Genomic DNA, 17634 nt, shown 5'->3' on the forward strand with positions numbered 1-17634 from the left:
CTTGAATGCAAATATGATGAGCCATGATAAAATGCATGAACATGATATCAACATAATCATAAGGGTATCACATGACTATCCACCATATCAATAATAAATCATATCCACCGAGCATGGCATACTGACTAGCATGACCATCACCAACATCAACATGTACTACTAGAAAGCATAAATATATGAAAGGAAATACTAGCAGGTAGGACATGATAACAGAGTACAAAACAACATACCACAAAAGTGAACATGCAAATCTAAACATCACCGGAACAACGATAACCATCTTTTCAACAAGCAAACATTTAATAAATATTTAAGTTGAAAACCATGGCTAATGCATGACTATCATGCAAGTGGGTATTGTGGCTTGCCTAGGTGGAAGAAATCACTGGGGAGAAGTGCGAGAAACTCGCGGAACAAATCGCCGGAAAATGTTCTCTCTCGGAGGGGGCTGAATAAGGGCAAGGGCATAATGGTCATTTTCACAGGATCAAACCATAGTGAAAGTAAAACCAACAGAACAGGCTTGACGAAACAAAGAAGTGGGCTTTGGAATCACCTCATTTGGAGTTACAGATAAAAAGTTGTGAGGGGTTGAAGTTCAGGGACTTTTTTGTAAAAATAACATCACAACCAAGTCCCTGAGTGGATAAGGCAGAAACGGGTTTGCAGAAATACAATTTCGGAAAGCAAAGACGTAATCTGTGGATTACGTCTCCACTTATCCTCATCAGCGTACCTGGGTCGACGCGGGGCCGGCGGGCTAGGAGGCTGACGGGCGGGTCCCACAAGCTGTGGGGCCCGTCACTTATCCACGTGGGAAGCCCGGGTCAACGCCCGCTCGCCGACGGGTGGGGCTGCGTGGAGATGGGGCACGCCTGGCCCGAGGTCGTCGTCCACCTCAAGCCTCCCCGCGAGGCAGAGGAGGACCGGCGTGCTCCGGCGATGAGCTCCGGCGCCACAGACCGCCTCCGGCGAGGCTACGGGCACCGAAGAGATCGGGGAGAGGCGCCGCATCCATCCCGCCTGGGCACGGACGCCGAGGAGGACCGGAGCAATGAGGGAGCGGACTCAAGCGGAGATGGCTTCGGGTGGGATTTGGCTACGGGGCTGCACGGCACACCAGCGAGGGGAAAGGAGTTGGGGCGAGTAGCTGGACTCCGGGGAGGCTAATGGTGGGGGCAGAGCGGAGGGGAAGGGCTCGGCTTGCCCGAATCGAAGAGGGGCAGAGGCGGCGTCCATGGAGGCAAGGGAGGGCTCAGGAGCTCTTGGAGCTCGAGCGAGTGGACGGGGAGGGAGCTGGGAGAGAGGCGAGGCCAGAGGTGAGCTCGGGAGGCTCGGGGGATGGCTATTTATAGCCACAAGGTGAGATGGCCGAACTGGCACCGCCGCGGACGTGTGGACGACGCCAGGGACGCGTGTGCTCGCACATGGGCTCGAGGGAAGGCGAGGCGATGGACAGGGAGGAACTCACGGGGTAGAAGAGGTCGAGGGATGTGATACGTCTCCGTCGTATCTACTTTTCCAAACACTTTTGCCCTTGTTTTGGACTCTAACTTGTATAATTTGAATGGAACTAACCCGGACTGACGCTGTTTTCAGCAGAATTGCCATGGTGTTGTTTTATGTGCAGAAAATAAAAGTTCTCGGAATGACCTGAAACTCCACGGAACACCTTAGAAAAAACAATAAAAAATCCTCGCAAAAGATGAAGACCAGGGGGCCCACACCCTGTCCACGACGGTGGGGGCGCGCCCCCCCTGGGCGCGCCCCCTACCTCATGGGCCCCCTGGTGGCCCTCCGACGCCAACTCCAACTCCATATATTGGCTTTCAGGGAGAAAAAAATCAGAGAGAAGAAATCATCGCGTTTTACGATACGGAGCCGCCGCCAAGCCCTAATATCTCTCGGGAGGGATGATCTAGAGTCCGTTCAAGGCTCCGGAGAGGGGGATTCGTCGCCGTCGTCATCATCAACCATCCTCCATCACCAATTTCATGATGATCACCGCCGTGCGTGAGTAATTGCATCGTAGGCTTGCTGGACGGTGATGGGTTGGATGAGATTTATCATGTAATCGAGTTACTTTTGTTAGGGTTTGATCCCTAGTATCCATTATGTTCTGAGATTGATGTTGCTATGACTTTGCTATGCTTAATGCTTTTCACTAGGGCCCGAGTGCCATGATTTCAGATCTGAACCTATTATGTTTTCATGAATATATGTGTGTTCTTGATCCTATCTTGCAAGTCTATAGTCACCTACTATGTGTTATGATCCGGCAACCCCGAAGTGACAATAATCGGGACCACTCCCGGTGATGACCATAGTTTGAGGAGTTCATGTATTCACTATGTGCTAATGCTTTGTTCCGGTTCTCTATTAAAAGGAGGCCTTAATATCCCTTAGTTTCCAATAGGACCCCGCTGCCACGGAAGGGTAGGACAGTGTCATGCAAGTTCTTTTCCATAAGCACGTATGACTATATAAGGAATACATGCCTACATTACATTGATGAACTGGAGCTAGTTCTGTGTCACCCTATGTTATGACTGTTACATGACGAACCGCACCCGGCATAATTATCCATCGCTAATTCGGTGCCTACGAGTTTTCCATATACTGGTTCTCGCTTATTTACTTTTTCGTAGCTACTGTTACAATCACTACAAAATACCAAAAACATTACTTTTGATGTCTTTACTTTTGTTACCGTTACCACTACTATCATATTACTTTGCTACTAAACACTTTGCTGCAGATACTAAGTTTCCAGGTGTGGTTAAATTGACAACTCAACTGCTAATACTTGAGAATATTCTTTGGCTCCCCTTGTGTCGAATCAATAAATTTGGGTTGAATACTATACCCTCAAAAAATGTTGCGATCCCCTATACTAGTGGGTTATCAGGACGCAGGGAGGAAGACGACAGCGACGAACTGAGCCAAAATGCCACTGTGCTCTCGTGGGCGTTCGGCGGCGAGCATCGGTGAGGAAGAGGACGGAGGGGGAGAGGGGTCCAGGGGAACGGCGATGATGAGAGGAAGCCAAGGGACATGCTCACGAGCGCGAAGACAGCGAGAGGGGGCGAGAGGGGGAGGGGGTCCAGCACAAACAGCCACTGGACGCAGCCACTGCACACAGAGCGCAAGCACAGGCACGCCATTGTCATGGTCACCACGTGCACTGGCATCAAGAGGGGCCAAATGGCTGGCAAATGTTGTTTAGTGGTAAGTCCGTCGAAGGTGGGTTTCAACTGAGGTGGTAGTTTGGTGAAAACGTCTGTGATTAAAAGGTTAGTGAGCTCTAAAATTTACTGCAGTAAACTTTATCAGCTCAATGTGATCAACAGGGATATGCTATGGGCCAAATAAGTTGTCTGGGGTGTTTAGCTATGGAGGGACTATGATCCTGGAGGTTTTGAGGGTAAATGGACCCATATTTACTGCAGTTGCTTCACAACTGACCAAAATGGTCCAGAAACTAGATCAACAAGATGCACTCACATGGAGTGTTCACTTGAGCTCAAATTGGGCAAGGCTTGATCATTTGGTCATATGAATATGCTCACCAAGTATCATACCATTTGGCAAAGCCAAAATGGTACTTGCTTCACAAACATCTCTGCTGACCAAAAACTTGAAATAATATTGGTGATCAAATGGCTCAATGAAATGATGCCAAATTGGGTTGAGAGAGGTTTTATGGGTATAGAATGATCTGGTAATTTATCAGGATTTTTGAAGCAATATAAAATATACTTGCTTCACAACCTGAAATATTGCCAGAAACAAAGATTTGCTCCTGTGCTCACATAGATAATTGGATGGGGCTGCAAATGGGTGGAAGGGGTTAAAATGAGCACATTAAGGAGTGTGCAAAAGTTCAGCTCATTTGGGTACCCCTAGCTAGTAATTCCTTCACAAAGCCTTCTGTTTGACAGAAACTTTGAAAATTCACAGAGGAAGATTGGCTAGGCAAATATATTTGAATTGTGCATGGGGCAACTATTTGGTCATATATACATGACCAAAAAGGTTGGGAGCCACTAGGAAAAATATAAATGACACTTCCTTCACAAAGTGCCATTTAGGGCAGAATAGAAAAAGGAATATTGGGGAATTATTTTTGAACATGGCAATGAATAGTTTTGCCATATTTGATCAAGATATGACCCAAACAATTTATGAGAATTATTTGGGAATTTTTGGAGTGATGGAAATATACGTTGCTTCACAACCTAGGGCAATTTGAGTTATTCCTTTAATAGAAAAGGAATATTCCCTATAAAAAGAATATTGGGATATGGGCTAGGATGAAAATGACAGGGTCTAGGGAAGGATTTGGGAATGACAAGCCACTCTAGAAGCAAAGAAGAGGTCATCTTCTTCAGTTTCCAGACCACAAAGCCACGAAAAAGAAAAACTCAGGCAAAAACCTCGGAAAAACAAAAGAAAAAGAAAGGGCCAAAAATCAGGTTGTCACAAACCTTACCCCCTTAAAGAAATCTCGCCCTCGAGATTTGGTTGCTCAGGGAACATGTATGAATATTCTAACTTAAGGAAACCGTTTCCAACACGGGTATCCTTTTTCCTTTATTGTTGTTCCCACTAAATTTTTATCCGACTGGCCCTGGGGTAGTTTTATTGACTGTATCCACATTCTGACAGATCTTACCTGGCCTGCTCATTCTTATATAGGCTCCAATTTCTTTTTAGATCTGCTGACTTGCTGAGTGTGATATAATTATCACAACTGAAATATATGTCTGTCTCACCAATCCAAAAGTGATTTCCGCTGGGTGTGTCATCCGGCACTGACAACCTTTCATGTAATGATGATCAGAATTTTCTGATGAAAACTCAAGCTCTGACTCATGCATTGGGTTTCTCCACTAGATGCAGGTCCTTTGGGTTCCAAACAGTGAGTTAAAACATAACCGTTTCCTGGTAGATTCTGACTCATCGTAGAAGTTTCTAAATTATTCTGACTGACTTCACTCTCTTGAGCCTCAGATTCGTTCCAAATATTTGATTGTCTCCTGTCGCGGCCAGCATAAAGGGTTTGGCATGTATGATAATATCTGCAGACTTGACTGACGGTGGTTCTGATGGAAAAAATTTGTTCACGACAGGCTATTCATGATGATTCATATAAGTGAGGACTCATGCTTCCAGACTGTTATTCCTCATGCCGATTACTCATGCTGTAGGCATATCCATGTGGATCAATGCTGACTTAGACTGTCCGGGGGATCTGCACCATGGGGGTCGTGTACAATTTTCATACCTGCATCACTGGTCTTGCTTCTTCATTATTGTTTTCTTGGTCGGGATCCTTGGCTGAAAGAGCTGGGCCATATTGTTTCTTTGTACGACCATAGGTACTGTCGGTGCAATTTTTCAGCAATTGTAGTCCTCATTTTTCTGACAGGATAACCATTAAATGGCAGGTTCAATACCTCTCAAGTTTTGATCATTGGGAAATGATCATCCGAAACCCTTGCAAGAAACCGGCAAATAAATCAGTAGCCACCAGAACGGTCTTTACAACTCAGATCTGGGACATTACTAAAATAACTCAACCATGGCTCAGGATGGCTGAAAAGCAGCTCAGAGCATGAGACCGGGTCGATAAGAATAAGGTGGCAGCTCCCTAAAATAGCCAAAAAGCAGCTATAGGGCTACTGTCACAAAAATAAATTCAACAGTTGTATGAGACGACCGAAAAGCAGCTCAGACTCGTGACATTCGTTGAAGAGAGAAATAAAAATTGGCATCCACCCCGGATAGTTAGAAACAGCTCAGATCACAGGCGTGGTGCCGTCATTGGATAAAAGGGGACAAGGGCTCATCAGGATCATTTTCCAGGTTCACGGGTACTTGTATTGAGCTCATTGATGTCGTCAATACTCATAATCCTTTGTCACACTGTGGTGTATACTGGCATTATTCTTGTAACCATCCTCACGTGGTTGTCAGATCCTCATCCGAGTGACTTGTAAGATCTTGGTGGTATGCTCACTTCATATATATGATGACCTGATTCCGAGACAGACGTGTATTCTGGCTGATTCTTGATTCTGACCTAAATGTTGTGGATCTGATTCTTGGGATTCACTGCCATATGCTATCAATTCACAGCGTACTACCTTGTACCAGTGTCTTATTGAGGAAGATTTGCTGGCTTGTGCTCGAAACTTTCATCGGACAGCTTGTTGAAGAAGACTGGGTATCGTGCTTCAGAAGCTTACCCCCTTAAAGACTTTGCTGGGGAAAGACTCAGTACCTTATGCCAGAATCTTTTGCGGTTGCTTACTGAAGAAGACAGGGTACCTTGCATGGGGAATCATCCACGTATCATACTAAGGAAGATAGATGAATCTTGCCTTGGAAGCCTCTCGGGTATCTTGTGAGGGAAGATTGGGTTGCTTACACCAGAAGCTTCTTATTGTGATAACCATCTGTATATTTTTGCTATTGATTTCTTGCATGAAACGGGGTTTTGCAGGACTATTCTCATTTCCGAGTACATGCCATATTTTTGCTTGCTTCCAGGTACATCGAGTTCCAAAATCATCCTCAACGAAAAATTAAACTTGTATCTGATCCATACCTTTGATAATATTCTGCCAACCTTGCACACAATTTATCTTCTTGCGGATTTAATCATTTTGTTGTGATGAGTGCACGCTAATGCAAACTTGATACTGACGGTTCATCCAGGATTTCTTTTGCATCTAGACAAGATATTCCCAATTTCACTACAGTCAACTGATAATTCCATTCTGTTTAGATGAGTTTCCAAATATATGCATTTCGTGCTGACTCTTCGGGTCCAGTGTCAGCTGACGAGCAACTTTAATAGGGGAAAAATTGTAACACCGAAGGCCAAAAAAAGGAACAACAGAAAGACTAAAACAAAAGCACACAAGCATTCTACTAATATAATTAATCAAGCAATCATCACATATTACTGCTACTCACACAATAATATGCATGCACACCTAAGCACACTAATCTTGCGGAAACTCCGGTATTGCGGTCTAATATGCTATGGCGGCGTGCACGAAAATTATATCCATGTGTGGAAGAATTGGTGTAAACAGCGCTACACCAAGTGCTAGCTTAGCCAGATAGCAACCTGGACTAGCTCGGAGGCGAGGACGCACTCGGTAATCATGAAGTGGGACACGAAAGTCGCAACCACATTATTATCAAGCGGACGGAAAAAGATCCGTACTCGTACAAGAAATAGGATTGCGGGGAAAAACTGAGGCTGCGGACATTGCCCTTTTCTTGATAACTAAGATCATTAAGGGTTGCCAACATGACAAAATGGAAGATCCGGGATAGAAACATGTCCATCACCGAAATGATAGACGGGACTGAAAGAAAGACATCGACGTGATACCTGAGCACCATTTTTGCAAACGGTGTCGGGATCTCTTCGCATCACTCTGTTGGGACAGAAATGACACCAATCACCGAAAGAAAAAGGAACGGGAGAAATGCAAAGGTTGAGCTGTAGTGGACCCGAACCAATGCCAGCTACACTCACCAGATAAACTGTTAGCGACTAAATAATAATCTACATGCATGCTATGCGACAAACAAATGCAGCAATCAAGTGCAACAAACCAACTGGGGTCCATACTAACGCTTTCTAACGTTCGTGCGGTCAAGGGCGTCCTACAGCCAGACCTGCTCTGATACCAAGCCTGTGGCACCCCGGCTCAGAAAAAATCCGAACACCCCATACTCCAGCCCAGAGATCGAGGAGAAGTCTTCTGGAATACGACACTGCTTAGCATAGAACAAACCAGCCTTCTATTATTACACGAATATGAATACAAGGTCTTCGATATTACAATGAATAACATCGGTACGGCAACACTACGCCATCCTCAGTTGCTCTATGCAAGCAGCAGAACAACTTGAAGCAGCGGAATAACTCTAGCAGCGGAACAACGACGACGGTGGTGAACTCCACTCTGCAAGGACTCTAGCTGGAACACTTATCCTAGCTCGCACGAACGGAAACCACGACAAGCAAGCAATCAAATCCGGCATGACCTGCAAACTGGCATGACACGCCAGGTCAGTACATTGAATGTACTTGCAAGCTCAGAATAACCAAAAGCATTCAAGACAAACAACAGCATGGCAATTAGAGGTTAAGCATAATTTAACATGATATCATCAGAATAATATAGCATGAATATGATACAATTAACCCATCATGAACATATTAATCCAACAATACTAGCATGCAACATGATGACACTATATGAACCACTTATTTTGCTCGGGTTACCTCGTAACCAACATAGGCATCACTTACCAACCTCGGACATCACACGATCATCTCAGGATCAACTCAAGCTTGGTATGAACAATACCGTAGAGATGATTAAATGACCACAAGGAGATTGATCTTTACCCACAATTCTCGCACAACATCATGAATATACACAGCTCGGTATCCTCGATACCACCGTGATCCTTACGGCGATCACAACCCGACCAACACTTGGCCCATGATCCTTACGGCAATCACAACCCGACCAACACTTGGCCCGTGATCCTTACGGCGATCACAACCTGACCAACACTTGGCCCGTGATCCTTACAGCAATCACAACCCGACCAATAAATGGCCCGTGATCCTTACGGTTATCACAACCCGACCACTAAATGGCTCGTGATCCTTACGGCGATCACAACCAACTTATCGCATTGTTATTAAGCACATTATTCTTATTACTGTTGACTCACGGTGTGACCTACTTTCGACCTGGGCCCTTATCCGCCGGCGCGGCTATCGATAGATTTAATATACACTCTGTAGAGGTTAGTACACTGTACCCACACTACGGAATCCATGGCCTCGCACTCCCATTTGGGTGGACCAACGGCGTTCCGACAAAACCGTCCTACTGCCATGACACTCTCCCGGCCACGCCGACTCACTACCCTCTGGGCTAAGTCATGGGTGGCCCCGTGTCTACCTCAAGACACCTCAACGACCACCGTCGTGGCCCAAACATAAACGATCCCACACGGGGACCTGGATCCATAAACTCATCAACAGGCACACAAGGCTTATGTCCGCCTACCTGATCAGGGTAGCGCGCGCCAATAACCTTCCCTCGTTGGAGGCACCGGCGAGAGGCACGACAATAGACCCAGTTAGGACCGTCCCATACCGGTAAGCGTGGTTGCACTGGTCAGCATCGTTTCAGCGGCACCATGACTCAGCCAACAGTTGTTCAAGTTCATATTAGTTTGGTTAACTTGAATGCAAATATGTTGAGCCATGATAAAATGCATGAACATAATATCAACATAATCATGAGGGTATCACATGACTATCCACCATATCAACAATAAATCATATCCACTGAGCATGGCATACTGACTAGCATGACCATCACCAACATCAACATGTACTACGAGCAAGCATAAACATATGAAAGGAAATACTAGCAGGTAGGACATGATAACAGAGTACAAAACAACATAGCACAAAAGTGAACATGCAAATCTAAACATCACCGGAACAACGATAACCATCTTTTCAACAAGCAAACATTTAATAAAGATTTAAGTTGAAAACCATGGCTACTGCATGACTATCATGAAAGTGGGTATTGTGGCTTGCTTGGGTGGAAGAAATCACCGGGGAGAAGTGCGAGAAACTCGCGGAACGAATCGCCGGAAAATGTTCTCTCTCGGAGGGGGCTGAATAAGGGCAAGGGCATAATGGTCATTTCCATAGTGTCAAACCATAGTGAAAATGAAACCAATAGAACGGGCTCGACGAAACGAAGAAGTGGGCTTTGGAATCACCTCATTTGGAGTTACGGATAAAAAGTTATGAGGGGTTGAAGTTCAAGGACTTTTCTGCAAAAATAACATCACAACCAAGTCCCTAAGTGGATAAGGCAGAAATGGGTTTTCAGAAATACGATTTCGGAAAGCAAAGACGTAATCAGTGGATTACGTATCCACTTATCCACGTCAGCGTACCTGGGTCAACGCGGGGCCGGCGGGCTGGGAGGATGACGGGCGGGTCCCACGGGCTATGGGGCCCATCACTTATCCACGTGGGCAGCCCAGGTCAATGCCCGCTCGCCGACGGGTGGGGCTGCGTGGAGATGGGGCCCGCCTGGCCCGAGGTCGTTGTCCACCTCAAGCCTCCCTGCGAGGCAGAGGAGGACCGGCGTGCTCCGGCGACGAGCTCCGGTGCCACAGACCGCCTCCGGCGAGGCTACGGGCACCGGAGAGATCGGGGAGAGGCGCCGCATCCATCCCGCCTGGGCACGGATGCCAAGGAGGACCGGAGCGATGAGGGAGCAGACTCCGACGGAGATGGCTTCGGGTGGGATTTGGCTACGGGGCTGCGGGGCACTCCGGCGAGGGGAAAGGAGTTGGGGCGAGTAGCTGGACTCCGGGGGGGCTACTGGTGGGGGCAGAGCGGAGGGGAAGGGCTCGGCTTGCCCAAATTGAAGAGGGGCAGAGGCTGCAGCCATGGCGGCAAGGACGGGCTCAGGAGCTCTTGGAGCTCGAGCGAGTGGACGGGGAGGGAGCTGGGAGACAGGCGAGGCCAGAGGTGAGCTCGGGAGGCTCGGGGGATGGCTATTTATAGCCGCGGGGCGAGGTGGCTGAGCTGGCACCGCCGCGGACGCGTGGACGGCGCCAGGGACGCGTGTGCTCATGCATGGGCTCGGGCGAAGGCGAAGGCGACGCACAGGGAGGAACTCACGGGGTAGAAGAGGTCGAGGGACGCAGGGAGGAAGACGACGGCGACGAACAGAGCCAAAACGCCACTGTGCTCTCGTGGGCGTTCGGTGACAAGCGTCTGTGAGGAAGAGGACGGAGGGGGAGAGGGGTCCAGGGGAACGGCGACGATGAGAGGAAGCCAAGGGACATGCTCGCGAGTGCAAAGACATCGAGAGGGGGAGGGGGTCCAGCACAAACAGCCACTGGACGCGGCCACTACACACAGAGCGCGTGCACAGGCACGCCATTGTCGTGGTCACCACGTGCACTGGCATCAAGAGGGGCCAAATGGCTGGCAAATGTTGTCTAGTGGTAAGTCCGTCGAAGGTGGGTTTCAACTGAGGTGGTAGTTTGGTGAAAACGTCTGTGGTTAAAAGGTTAGTGAGCTCTAAAGTTACTGCAGTAAACTTTATCAGCTCAATGTGATCAACAGGGATATGCTATGGGCCAAATATGTTGTCTGGAGTGTTCAGCTATGGAGGGACTATGATCCTGGAGGTTTTGAGGGTAGATGGACCCATATTTACTGCAGTTGCTTCACAACTGACCAAAATGGTCCAGAAACTAGATCAACAAGATGCACTCACATGGAGTGTTCACTTGAGCTCAAATTGGGCAAGGCTTGATCATTTGGTCATATGAATATGCTCACCAAGTATCATACCATTTGGCAAAGCCAAAATGGTACTTGCTTCACAAACATCTCTACTGACCAGAAACTTGAAATAATATTGGTGATCAAATGGCTCAATGAAATGATGCCAAATTGAGTTGAGATAGGTTTTATGGGTATAATAATGATCTGGTAATTTATCAGGATTTTTGAAGCAATATAAAATATACTTGCTTCACAACCTGAAAATATTGCCAGAAACAAAGATTTGCTTCTGTGCTCACATAGATAATTGGATGGGGCTGCAAATGGGTGGAAGGGGTTAAAATGAGCACATTAAGGAGTGTGCAAAAGTTCAGCTCATTTTGGTACCCCTAGCTAGTACTTCCTTCACAAAGCCTTCTGTTTGACAGAAACTTTGAAAAATCATAGAGGAAGATTGGCTAGGCAAATAAATTTGAATTGTGCATGGGGCAACTATTTGGTCATATATACATGACCAAAAAGGTTGGGAGTCACTAGGAAAAATATAAATGACACTTCCTTCACAAAGTGCCATTCAGGGCAGAATAGAAAAAGGAATATTGGGGAATTATTTTTGAACATGGCAATGAAAAGTTTTGCCATATTTGATCAAGATATGACCCAAAAATTTATGAAAATTATTTGGGAAATTTTGGAGTGATGGAATTATAGGTTGCTTCACAACCTAGGGCAATTTGAGTTATTCCTTTAATAGAAAAGGAATATTCCCTATAAAAAGAATATTGGGATATGGGCTAGGATGAAAATGACAGGGTCTAGGGAAGTATTTGGGAATGACAAGCCACTCTGGAAGCAAAGAAGAGGTCATCTTCTTCAGTTTCCAGGCCACAAAGCCACGAAAAAGAAAAACTCAGGCAAAAACCTCGGAAAAACAAAAGAAAAAGAAAGGGCCAAAAATCAGGCTGTCACACGCGGCCCGCCAGATGTGTGCTTGGTGGAGATGAAGGCGACATCCCACACCCACACCCAGCACGCGGACGTCCGGGTGTGTCCGCGCTCGTGCGTGCGGGTGTCGAGGCAGTCGATGATGCAGTTTACACCGAGCACCTCCACTGTGCCCTCCAGCGACCACATCTGCAGCGACATCTTCTCTCTGACCACGCACACGTGCAACATGAAGTCCTGGTGCACGACGTGGTCATCCTCGTGCCACGGCTTGATGGTGAAGGTGACGCCGTCGACGGAGAGGGAACCGAGGCGGACGGCGTTGTCGTGGTGGGCGGGCAGCTCGAATAGCACTAGGAAGTCCTTCGGATCGTGGCTCGTGACACGCAGCAGGTGCACCGGCGTGCGGAGCGCGGCGTCGAACGCGCGCCCCACCGACATGGGATTCGCCGCGTGCCGCTCCCCCTGAGCGGTCAGGAGAACGGTGTGGCGACGGAGGAAAGCGGTCTGGTGCTCCATTGTCGGCGTCTCGATGACGACCTTGTGGCTGTTCCTCGGGCGCCTGGAGGGGTCGGTGTGGTGGCAGCTGTCCATGGTCGGCTCGGGTGCCGGAGGCGAAGGGAAGCGGAGGCAGGAGCGGACTGGGCCGCGGGCGACGGCCCCGCGCACTACTTCAGATGACCTACTGCTCTGGGAGTTGCATGGATTTTTTGGGCAGTCGCGGGCGATGTGCCGGGGAGCTTGCACCCAATGCAGTGGATAGGATCGCGGCAATCTACGCGGCGATGTTCAGAGCTTAGACACCGGAAGCAGAGCCCCTTGAAACGCCTTAAGAAGACCTCTCGCCCGGCACCAGCGGCAGCAATGAAGGCAGGCCGGTGGCATTGACGTCGGCGCGGTCGTCCACCGGCATGGGCGCGCGCACTGGCCCGGCACGCGTTGCGGGACTGGACCTGTGTCCAGCCATCAGCCTGGCCCGAAGAGGGAGGGGGCGGCCTAACAACAATGGACTTGAGGCGGGGCTGCCCAAAATGGCGATGCGCTTCATTATCCGGAGGAGCGGAGGCGGCCGCGGCGTTGGAGCTCTCGCCCCGCAGCAGGATTCGCGGCAGAGGGGCATGGAGAGGCGCGGGAGAGCCGGGGGACGCCGGAGTGCCCGGATCTGCCGACGGACCGTTGGGCAGAACGGGATCTGGGATGGGCGCGGAGTGGCCCCATCCCACGCTGTCCCGCGAGCTGGAGCGGGTTGAAGAGGGGGGCGCGGGGAGCGGGCGCGACCCATGCCGCAGGTGAGGTGGCGCCGCTGACCGGGCGGTCAGGCGACGGAGATTGGTGGCCGCCGTGGCCGGAGTGGCCGACGGCGCGTGCAGGAGGGGGAGCGCACCTTTCAATCCAGGCGGGTCCCTCGCTCCTTCACCCCCGTAGTAGGTTAGATCACATCAATATTAATTCTCTTTATTTCACATCCTTCCCGACAACCACCAATGTACATGGTCACAATCTTAGGCTCTAGTTTGTGGCAAGCTAGGTCTTGCCACAGTGAATTCCTCACAATGAGGAGGAATACGACAAAGTTAACAAAGGCAGTGACACTTTTTGGGAAATGAAAATTAAAAATATTTGTGCATCACACCAAATGGCCAATATAACCAGTTTTTTTTACAAAAATGAGGATAACCCTCGGCCTCTACATCAGAACGATGCATATAGCCATATATTAGAATGCAAAATCGAGCAGCCAAACAACATCAAAAACCCGAGGCCGCATGCCTCTCGCGATAGTAACTCCATTAGATAACCTCTAGCTACAGTAACTTCATCAGATAACCACTAACCCTATGTTACAAGATGACAGCAAAACGAAAAATACACAATTCTTAGGCCACATCTTCAACAGGAATTGCCGCACGTGCGCCGATGATGGCGAGTCTAACACAAGGTTGAACTATGGATTCTCATCCTCAAAGCCAAGCTTCAATCCACCACCTTCAGCAAGGACACAAAGCAGACGCGCGTCGACATAGTCTGATCATAGATCTTGTGTTTCCACCGGAGTGCATAAAGTCGTCGTTGAAGCCGTGTGTACCATCATCCCTTATCCTGGTACCGACGCCTCGATAACTGGATACTCTGGAGAAGACACCAGAGACAGACGTCCCATACCGCCTGCCTCCCGCCACTGTCGCACCACCTTCGATCCAGCAGCAACAGGCTAGACATGAGACCTCTGTCAGAGCCATTGTGCAGCACGTGCCAGTAGCAGGCATGGCTTGATGTCCCCGCATGAGACGTAGTGCGCAGCATTTGCCGGAGGCTTCACCTGCCGGTGACAGGCACTGCCTGACGACTCGAAAAGAGACACATGGCCAATATAATCAGGTGATTGTCTATTATAATTTGCATGTGGTTTTCAAAATCTAACAACTAACACCTCTCCTCATATGTGACCACTAAATTACTGCCGGTCTTTTGCAAGTTGTTCGTTGTGCGTCTTCTTTGCTTCTACCTCTTCTTCTTCTTCTTTAATCTTTTTTGGTTGTGCGCATATCCTCGATGTTTCGACTAGTTCTTGATATTGTATCGTTGCAAAGGTTGGGTGTCACGGGTAAAAAAATGTGCAATTTCAGATGACCTGTATATGCAAAAATTCCAGCCAAGTATGAATTAGCAAAACTATACAACTAAATACCCCGGCCCTTCCCCTCAAAAATAAAAAATAAAATACTCAATGCGTGCTCGTCCTAGAAAATGGATTCCCCAGTGCTTCGTCCTAGGCAGTGCATTGCATTGTACATGGCCTGCCTAGATCAGGACAAATGTGTTCCAGGCTTCCAGCACAGGATAAGGTGACCAAGTGTCACGACCAGCGTGTACCAGGTATGGAGGAGCCGCACGACAACAACGAGAAACAATCTATCAATCCCAGTTGCTGCTGCTCCCGCCGGATGGCACCAAAAACACAAGCATACGCCGAAGCTTGCGCACAGTTGCAACCAACGTGGCCGCGCGGCCGCCACGCACAGGCGCCTCAGCGGTCAGCAGCACCTCCTCCCAAATCCAAATCCCGGCGACGCGAACGGATCCGATCTCTCTTGTCTTCTCCGGGGCGTTCCACTTCCAGCCGGTTGCTGTTCCTTGAAAGGCAGCACTAGGGATGGGTCGCCCATGTGCCACGCGAGCCGCGCCGGGAGTTGATTGCCGGAGTTGCTGAGAAATGCTGCGCCTCCATACCCTGTGATCGTCTACCTGGAACCCGCGGGAATGGTGGTTGTTCTTCGGACTTCGGCGTTCCAATTCCAGTCGGCGCGAATTAAATGGGGAGTCTGTTCTAAAAGAAGATGAATTAAAAGGGAAATCTGGTGCTGCCTGAGACCGACCAGGAGTATGTACATTTCTGGCATTGATGCCAGTTAAAGGAATGTTTGGCTTTAGGAATTTTTGTTCAAAAAGACCACCTGCCCAATGCAATTGACAGAAAAGACCACCCTTGAATCAGATTGGCAGAAGAGACCAGCTAGATCGTGGCGGCAGGCGCGCCAGCCGACACGTGGCGCCTGCCGTCACATGCGGAGGCGGCAGCCCCTGCCGCCACAAGCCCAGGCGGCAACTGCCGCGAAACAGAAAACAACGCCCAGCGACGGAACGGAGTTGGCCGTGGGACCCGGCTCTCAGCCCACGTGGAAGCTGCCGCCACTCCACCAGGCGGCATGCACTATTTTTCCATATGTTTGAATTCTATACGAGGCGGCTGGAGTGCACGAATTTTTGTTCAAAAAGACCACCTGCCCAATGCAATTGACAGAAAAGACCACCCTTGAATCAGATTGGCAGAAGAGACCAGCTAGATCGTGGCGGCAGGCGCGCCAGCCGACACGTGGCGCCTGCCGCCACATGCGGAGGCGGCAGCCCCTGCCGCCACAAGCCCAGGCGGCAACTGCCGCGAAATAGAAAACAACGCCCAGCGACGGAACGGAGTTGGCCGTGGAACCCGGCTCTCAGCCCACGTGGAAGCTGCCGCCACTCCACCAGGCGGCATGCACTATTTTTCCATATGTTTGAATTCTATACGAGGCGGCTGGAGTGCACAACGGTCCAGCGCAGGCATAGTTGGAGCTGCGCTGTTCAGGAACGTGAGCATAGCTGATGAGATTTGTTGCTGAAAAAAACCTGCAGATATGTTTTTTTTTATTTTTGAGCTGAAGCCTGCACGTACTCCCTTCGTCCGAAAATATTTGTCATCAAAACGGACAAAAATGGATGTATCCAGAACTAAAATACATCTAGATACATCCCCTTTTATTCATTTTGATGACAAGTATTTCCGGACGGAGGAAGTACGTGAAAAGCATGACATGATAAGAGATGAAATTATGTAGAGGGATCCAGCGGCCCAGCAGGGTCAAAATATTTAAGGGAAACAGTACAGGCCGCCTGGTGGACTGGCGGCAGCCTCCACGTGGGCTGCGAGCCAGGCCCCATGGCCCATTCCGTTCTGTTGCGCTCGCCGCTGGGCACCAATTTCTGTTTCGCGGCAGCTGCCGCCTGGGCCTGTGGCGGCAGGTGCTGCCGCCTCCCCTCGTGGCGGCAGGCGCCACGTGTCGGCTGGCGCGCCTGCCGCCATAGAGCAGCCGGTCTTTTTTGCCAATTCGTCTGAGAGATGGTCTTTTTTGTCAATTACATTGGATAAGTGGTCTTTTTAGACAAAAATTCTGGCTTTAGGGCAACCTTAGCATTGATGAGACTCCCAAGGAACCGCTTTCGTTCCCTACTGCTAGTGGGGTAGGCGATATTGGAGGCCTAATGTCCTGCTCCCTCCCTCCGCCGGTGAGGCCGTGGATTCCCATCTTCTCCGTGTGGCGCTCCGGCGTAGATTTCATGTTGTATCTAGGATTAGGGTTAGGTTTTGTGGGCATTGAGGTGGTTGATGGTTGAGGCATCTACGATCGATCTTCGTGGTCTAAGTCCTCCTTTACCAGGCTACCCGACGTTAGTTTTACGTTTTCACCGTTGTTGTTTCATGCACATAATTTTTCATCGTCGTTGAATGCTTTGTTGTTTTCTTTCTGCCCAGGCACGGTTTATATGGTTTTGCCTGTGGGCTGTCTTAACAATTTTCTTTAACATCTCTTTGTATGTTGTTGAAATCGGCGGAGCGTTATTACGGTCCGGAACTACTGAGCAGCCGACACCCACTGGCCGAACATTGGACGATGCTTTGATCCAGCGGTCGGCCTCCTCTTTGTGACATGCATGTACGGTCAGATCAGTAGCATCGTCCAGACATCGGCTGCACACCGTCGTGTGTATAG

This window comes from Triticum dicoccoides, chromosome 3B (genome assembly GCF_002162155.2).
Source record: "Triticum dicoccoides isolate Atlit2015 ecotype Zavitan chromosome 3B, WEW_v2.0, whole genome shotgun sequence".
NCBI lineage: Eukaryota > Viridiplantae > Streptophyta > Magnoliopsida > Poales > Poaceae > Triticum > Triticum dicoccoides.